Raw genomic sequence first — 8,634 nt, 5'->3', positions numbered from 1 at the left:
AGTGATTCTGAACCCTGGGTGAATTTTCCCCAGAGGACCTTTGGAACTATACAGGCATCTTGGGTGTCACAACTTGAATGGTAGATGATCCTGACATCTAGTGGGCAGAAGCCAGGGATGCTGCCAAACACATCCAGCTCCCACAACAAAGATATTTTCAGTCCAAAATGTCAGTTGTTCAGTCGCTAACTTATGGCCAACTCTTTGCAACCCCATGGACTGCAGCACACCAGCCTTCCCTGTCCTTAGCTCCCAGAGTTTGCTCAAACTCATGCCCATTGAGTCGGTGATGCCATCCAATCATCTCATCCTTTGTCGTCCCCTTCTCTGGCCTTTGATCTTTCCCAGCTTCAGGGCCTTTCCAGTGAGTCACCTCTTCATGTCAGGTGACCAAAGTATTGGAGCTTCAGCTTCAGCATTAGTCCTTGCAATGAGTATTCATGGTTGATTTCTTTTAGGATTGACTGGTTTGATCTCCTTGTTGTCCAAGGGACTCTCAAGAGTCTTCTCCAGTACCACAATTTGAAAGCATCAATTCTTTGGCACTCAGCTTTCTTTATGGTCCAATTCTCACATCCATACATGACTACTGGAAAAACCATAGCTTTGACTAGAGGGACCTTTGTCAGTAAAATAATCTCTCTGCTTTTCAATATGTTGTCAAGGTTTGTCATAGCTTTTCTTCCAAGGAGCAACTGTCTTTTAATTTCATGGCTGCAGTCACCATCTGCAGTGATTTTGGAGCCCAAGAAGATAAAGTCTGTCTGTTTCCATTGTTTCCCTATCTATTTGCCATGAAGTGGTGGGACCAGATGCCATCATCTTAGTTTTTTGAATGCTGAGATTTAAGCCAGCTTTTTCGCTCTCCTCTTTCACCTTCATCAAGAGGCTCTTAGTTCCTCTCCGCTTTCTGCCATAAGGGTGGTGTCATCTGCATATCTGAGGTTATTGGTATTTCTCCCTGCAATCTTGATTCCAGCTTGTGTTTCATCCAGTCCAGTATTTTGCATGATGTACTTTGCATATAAGTTAAATAAGCCAGGTGACAGTATACAGCCTTGACGTACTCCTTTCCCAATTTGGAACCACTCAGTTGTTCCATGTCCAGTTCGGTTGCTTCTTGACCTGCATACAGATTTCTCAGGAGGCAGGTAAGATAGTCCTGTAGTCCCATCTCTTGAAGAATTTTCCACAGTTTGTTGTGACCCACACAAAGGCTTTAGTGTAGTCAATGAGCAGAAGTAGATGTTTTTCTGAAATTCTCTTGCTTCTTCCATGATCCAGCGGGTGTTGGCGATTTGATCTCAGGTTCCTCTGCCTTTTCTGAATCCAGCTTGAACATCTGGAAATTCTCAGTTCACATACTGTTGAAGCCTAGTTTGAAGGATTTTGAGCATGATCTTGCTAGCATGTGAAATGAGTGCAATTCTGCAGTAGTTTGAACATTCTTTGGCATTGCCCTTTTTTAGGATTGACCTTTTCCAGTCCTGTGGTGACTGCTGAATTTTCCAAATTTGCTGGCATATTGAGTGCAGCAGTTTCACAGCATCATCTTTTAGGATTTGAAATAGCTCAACTGGAATTCCATCACCTCCACTAGCTTTGTTCGTAATGATGCTTCCTAAGGCCCACTTGATTTCAACACTCCAGGATGTCTGGCTGTAGGTGAGTGATCACACTATCATGGTTATCCATGTCATTAACACCTTTTTTTTGGTACAGTTCTTCTGTATATTCTTGCTACCTCTTCTTTTTTTTTTTTGCATTTATTTATTATTATTATTTTTTTTAAATTTTTTATTAGTTGGAGGCCAATTACTTCACAACATTTCAGTGGGTCTTGTCATACTTGCTACCTCTTCTTAATCTCTTCTGCTTCTGTTAGGTCCTTGCCATTTCTGTCCTTTATTGAGCCCATCTTTGCATAACATGTCCCCTTGGTATCTCCAATTTTCTTGAAGAAATCTCTAGTCTTTCCCATTCCATTGTTTTCCTCTGTTTCTTTGCGTTTTTCACTTAAGAAGGCTTTCTTCTCTCCCTTGCTGTTCTCTGGAACTCTGCATTGAGTTGGGTATGTCTTTCCCTTTCTTCTTTGTCTTTCCCTCCTCTTCTTTTCTCAGCTATTAGTAAGGCCTCCTCAGACAGTCACTTTGCCCTCTTGCACTTCTTTTTGTTTGGGACGGTTCTGGTCACTGGCTCCTGTACAATAGTGCTGAGGTAGAGACATCCTGTCTTCAAGTATGATGCAACATACATACAGATGTAGCAATAATAAAAGTGACCAAAAGTTAATTTAGAAAGATAGTGTTGTCCAGGTAGAGGATTTTGAGTTGAGTCTTGTGTTTAACTGAGTTCTGGGGCCAGAAAATTGAGACATGAGACAGGAGGTGGCTGGGAGAGTATGTAGTAAAAAAGAACATGGCTTTGGGGAGTGGGCTTAACATGAATTTGAATTCTGATTCCAGTATTTACTTGGGCTTCTGTTTCTTATCTGGAAAAGAAGGATCATGCTCAACTCATGGAGCTGCTGTGAGGAAACTGCTTAGCATAGCACTTGGTCCATGGACACTACTGAAATAGTAGCTACTGTTACTTCAAGTACCCCTCTTAGGAAGGACGAAACTGAGGCCCACAGAGGCAAGCCAACTTGCCAAAGGTTATAGAATACATGCAAAACACGTATTTTTTGTGGCCTAGAAGCCTGGTCTCCAAATACCCAGACCTTTGTTTTTAATAGAATAGAGGCAATAAAGTAGGAAGTTGTATAACATAAATGTGCCACAACTACATTATGTCTATAGTTATTTTTGGCTTAAAAGTTTTATAAAAGTATAATAGAAAAAAAAGTATAAAATTTTAGGAAAGCTAAAAATACACAGAAGTATATTTAAAGATGAAAGTCTTGCCCATAGCAGTCTCCAGAGGTGACCAATAACCTTTTGGAATATAGTCTCCCTACATATGTGGGTACATATAAAATCACACACATACAGAAATTCACCCTGTCTGTAAACTTACTTTTCTCCTTATATTTGGGTTTTTAACACCAATATATGTAGTTCTTTTAAAAGCTGCATAGAATTTTATTATTGTGCCATAAGTTAGCCCTCTCTATTGATCTGTATTTATATTATTAGGAGTCTTATGGCTGAAATTGGAGGAATCCCAACTCAAGCTAGCCTTAGGTAAAGAAGAAATTGTCCCATTTAGTCATATTTGCAGAAAAGCTGGAGGGTAGAGGTGGCATTAGCCTCAGAGGGTGCCTAGTACCAGGGACTCTAATGCATTAAGACTCCTTGTCTCTTCATGTTCATCTTTGCTTATTTCAGCATAAACAACTTCATTCATAGACTAGCTTTACCCCCCTGAGTTGGAGGCAAAATTGGCAGCTCTAGATCCTATCCTAGCAACTTCCTAACCTGACAGGAAATGAGTCTTTTGTAGCAACTCCAGGTGAAAAAGAGTGCTGGAGTCACAGCCCCACAGCCTTGTTACTTAAAAAAAAAAAAAAAAAAAAGTCTTTTCTGGGCCAAGACACTGATTGGTTCATGTTGATCACACACCCACCATTTAGGCCCAATTGTGGTCACAGGAAATAAGGTGATATATGATTGGTTCAGCTGAGATGAGAGATTGGGTGCAATGTTCCCAGAGGAAAAATAGGGGAAAATTCAAGAAGAAAAAAATCAGTAGATGTTAACTATAATTGCTTATCTGTACTATTACAATTTTTAATGATAATAAATCTGTTTCAGAAAATATCCTTCTTAACACATTCTTGGCACTTAAATACACATATACACGACGAAAATAGCTTTAAAAAATGTTTAGCGGCCATTTATGCTCATGTAGCATAATCATTTGGCTTGCCCAGCATTTCTCCCTTCTTCTGCTCCAAAAAAGGCATTTTTTTCTAGCTCCAACTGTCCTTCTTCAGTCCACTCCCAACTTCTGGTTGAATGGAACCACTGCCTTCTTAGTCAATCCCATATCCTGTCCCTGGTGATAGGTTGAAGGGTGAGCACGTAGTTCAAATCAAACCAATCATGACCAGTAGTAATTCCCACTACCCTGGTCACAGAGGTTGGTCTGCAGTCTGTTTTTGACCATTCAGAGTCCTTCTCAGAGGACAGCCTTTTCCTTTTAGGTGGTGGGATCGACAGTCTGTGTCACTGGAAGCTGCTGGAAGCAGCGGTCCCTCACTACAAAGCAAGACTGTGGTGGGAGAGCACGAGACCAACATGCCATGGCGGGCAGAGACCAAAGGCCCACAGTCTCAGTGGGGCTCAGCATTCGGGTTTGAGGCCTTCGGGTCCCTGGGGCACCTCGGTTGTCTACTTTGCCATGGCTTATACTTGGTTGGTCAGCTTTTCCTTTGATTCTGTGAGCTGGCCTGCTGTTCATTCAATATTGCCTCCAACACTTTATTTATTTTTTTTGCTTATAGCAGTTTGAGTTGGGTTGTCATCATACAAACTCGGCTAATAAATTCAAACAATTCAGAAGTGTGTGAAGTGAAAGAGTTTCCCCGTTTTAGTCCCATTCTCCTCTCCTGAGTAAACTAAACAATTATTTCCCACAACAATGATAATGGAAGACTTTTATATTCAGGGAAAAAACTGATAATAATGGTATTTCAAAAAGAAACTCAAATGTATAAACAGGTACTATAAGGGTTTTTGTGAAAGTACTGTTTTTATGACACTGAACTATCACTACTTCCGTGCTTTTCTGTACAAACTTCTGTTGTTATAAAACACACGTATTCTATGAAGTTGCTTTTCTCCTTTATGTATGTTTTCATGTCAATATATGCAGTTCCTTCTTTTTAAGAGCTGCATAGTATTCCATTATATTGTTGTCTCATAATTTATCCAGTCTATGTTGATCTCTATTTGGATTGTTTCTGAGAATTCTCTTGATTGAAAGTTGAAAATTCCAACTGAAACTAGTCTAAGCTAAAAATAGAATTATGTAATTGGTTCCTGAATATAGCAGAGGGACTTAGCACATGAGCACAAAGTCAGGTATCTGTGTTCATTAGGCAAGTTACAAATTTAAGTCAGTTTCCTCATCTGTAGAGTGAGAATAGTAACGGTACTTACTTCACAGGGCTGCTGTGAAGAGTAAATAAGATCATACACATAAGGCGCTCAGAACACTTGAAAACGCTGGTTATTATACAAAACTATACCTTTAAGGAAAGAGTAAAACCAGTAGGCTGATTTTTGGCCCTATACCTGATCCTGTAACAATATATCATGGATGTTTTCCCAAGTCAGTACATTTAGATCTACTTCATTTTAAAGAGAACAGTATTATATTCTATTACATGGACATACAATGACCTATTTATGCAATTCTCGAGTGATGAACATTTCAATTACTTTTCATTTTCTACCATCACAGATAATGGTGCACACATATATGTCCTTTTTTATTTATGCAAGCACTCTGTAGGATAAATTAAAAAAACTGGAATCACTTGGTTAGAAAATAAACAAATTTAAAATGTTGAAAGGGACTGAAAAGCTGTGCTTACATATTCTCTGTGGTAAATTAGTGCCTGGTCTTTTCATTTTGTGCAATGGAAGCAGTGCTGCCCAAATATGCTTAGTTGTACTGAAAACTCAGATTTGTATCCATCCTGTTAAAGAAGACTCTTTTTATACCTTCTTAAAAATGTTCTCATTATAAAAGTGATATGTAGTGATTATAATCACCCAAAGTAAGTGTAGAAGAAAACAGCCCACCAATCCATGGAAAGTTCTGAAACAGAAGCTGCTGGGGTACTTGCCAGTCTTACTAATCGTGTTATCTTCTGCGCTTGGGCAGTGCCTGGCACGGTGTGTATTTATTTATTTTATTTCCATATTTTTGGCTGTGCTGGGTCTTCACGGCTGTGCAGCCCTTTGTCTGTCTGTGGCGAGCGGGGGCTAGTATCTCGTTGCAGCCCCCGGGCTATAGAGCACAGGCTCAACAGGTGTGGCTCCTGGTCCCAGCTGCTTCACGGTGTGTGGGATCTTCCTAGACCAGGGATTGAACCTGCGTCCCCTGCATTGGCAGGCAGGTTCTTTACCAGCTGAGCCACCAGCGAAGCCCGCAGTCCATATTTAGTGATTAAAGGAAGGAAAAAAACAGCCCAGAAAGCCTCAAAAAATAATGACAACAAAATCACTAACCTCCCTGAATTCCTTCCTTCCACCCAAACAGGCAAAACACACAACCCACACGCTACAAAGGAAACAAAGTTTTGACTCTTGGCTAACAATGAATTTCAATTTTTTCCTTCATTACTCTGAAAAAGGGAACGAGACTGAATGTCCAGATGATCTTGAACAATTCTTAGAGCATACCTCAAACCTGGTTTAGGTTTTTTGTTAAGTATCCAGTTTACATCTGATCATTCTCTCAATTATGCCGTTCATATTTGCAGATATCTATTACATGTGTTGAGCACTGAGGATACAGTGATGAATGAAGCACTGCCCTGTTCATGCAGAGCCTACAGGATCATACGCTTAAGTTTCTCTGAAAAGTAAACAACGCTCACTTCTGGAAACTGAAAGCCTGGTATCTGCTATAGACTGTGAATTCCATGAGGCTAGTACCCTTACTTGTCATGTTCTTTACTGTATTCCTAACTTGGTACACAGTAAGTGTTGGTACATACTTGTGGGCTGGCTACTTTACCTCAGTTCTATTCTGTTGCCTTCTCTATTCTATGGCCAGATTTAGGAAGGTAAGAGTATCTTGAACAGCAGGAGAATCTGAAATTCAGGCAGTAAAGCAGGTCAGACACAAATCACTCCCATTCAACCTTCAGGGATGGCCACTTCCTCAGCAGGTGCTGGAGGTAACTCACCTGGCCATGAGCCTTGATGTAGGCATCCTAGTTTACCAGAATAGTTGATCAACAGTATTTATTTTTAATTAATTAATTGGCTTCTAGTGATCTTAGATGTGGCATACATTGCACAGATTCTCTCTAGTTGGGGCATGCAGGTTCTCTAGCTATGGGGTGAGGGCTCTGGAGCAGAGGCTTCAGTAATTGCAGCAAGCATGCTTAGTAGCTCCACAGTATGTGGGATCTTAGTTCCCAGACCAGGGACCAACTCGTGTACCCTGCATTGCAAGGCAGATTCTTAACCACTGGACCACCATGGAATTCCCAACAATACTAAGGAAGTACTTTGTTTTATTCATCATTTCTTTAAAGGTATACAGTTATTTTGACACACTTTTCTTCTTCTTCTTGACTAAACCAAACACTTTGTCTGTGAAGCCCAAATATAAAATACATACCCCTGGGACTTCCTGGTGGTCCCAGTGGTTAAGACTCTGTGCTTCCACTGCCAGGGGCACAGGTTTGATTCCTGGTCAGGGAACTAAGATCTTGCATGCCGAGTGTGACCAAAAAAACTTGAAAAAAATGCTATCCTTTACATTTTAAATTTTGTAAGAAAAAAAAAAGGCAACTCTTAATACTTTGGCATATTCAAAAGTTGATTTTCTTATTGTGGATAAGAGATCATATTTATATAACACTTAGGATAAAATTAGATTCAGTGGTTCTGTGGCTTTTTTTTTTTTTCTGCCTCCAAGTAAAATTAGGCATTTTTACATGAAGGAAAAAAAAATACAGAGGAAATACATCAAAATTTAGCAAAAAATTTTTACACAAATTTTTGAGGAGAGTATTTATAATTATAATGTGCTATGCTAAGTCACTTCAGTCGTGTCCAACTCTTTGTGACCCCATGGACTAGCCCACCAAACTCCTCTGTCCATGGGATTTTCCAGACAAGAATGCTAGAGTGGGTTGCTATTTCCTTCTCCAAGGGATCTTTCTGACCCAAGGATTGAACCTGCATCTCTTATGTCTCCTGCATTTGGCAGGCAGGTTCTTTACCACTAACTCCACCTGGGCAGTCCTTAATTATAACAAATATGCCTTTTAAATTTTTGCTGTTTTAAAAGAAGGACGATTACAACTTAAAAAGCCATAAGATGACAGGAAATCTTAATTGAAGCAACAAATTAAGAGCCAGAAATAGCCCACCAATAATCTTTTACAGACTTTTGCCAAATGTTCTCCCTGTCATGGAACAATTCCTGGCCAGCGCTGAGACACAAGGGGGCAGTGGCTCCCTGGGAACCGCCAATTCCAGCAAATCCTGCCGCTCAGCCTGAAGCCAGCTGAGTGATGTCTCTCTAGAGCATTGCCACTGGCCTGGGAGAGTCACACTTGACTTGCAAACTGCTCCTAAAGACTCAAGCTTTCATTTATTTATTTATTTATTTATTTATTTATAATTGGAGGATAATTGCTTTACAATAATGCTTTGATTCTTTGAAGATACTATTTCTGTGACTAACACTGAATGAATGGTCCAGTTGGAGCTAATTGGGGTCAAGGATCTAGGTGAATTAAAAACAATGACAAATAAAAACAATTTTACCATCTGGAGAAGGAGTTAAGCACAGGCTTTCAGATCGCGGCTGGAATAGCTGGAATTTGCAAAGCTGCCAGAGGACAAGGCTACATACAAGCTTGTCTGACTTGAGCAGAAAGCTCTGACCTGACAGGCCTAAGAGGTGACTGCTTTTCTGTGGTGGGCAGGGTTATAAAAA

This window comes from Cervus canadensis, chromosome 26 (assembly GCF_019320065.1).
Source record: "Cervus canadensis isolate Bull #8, Minnesota chromosome 26, ASM1932006v1, whole genome shotgun sequence".
In the NCBI taxonomy this organism is placed as follows: Eukaryota; Metazoa; Chordata; class Mammalia; order Artiodactyla; family Cervidae; genus Cervus; species Cervus canadensis.
This window is presented reverse-complemented; position numbering follows the sequence as displayed.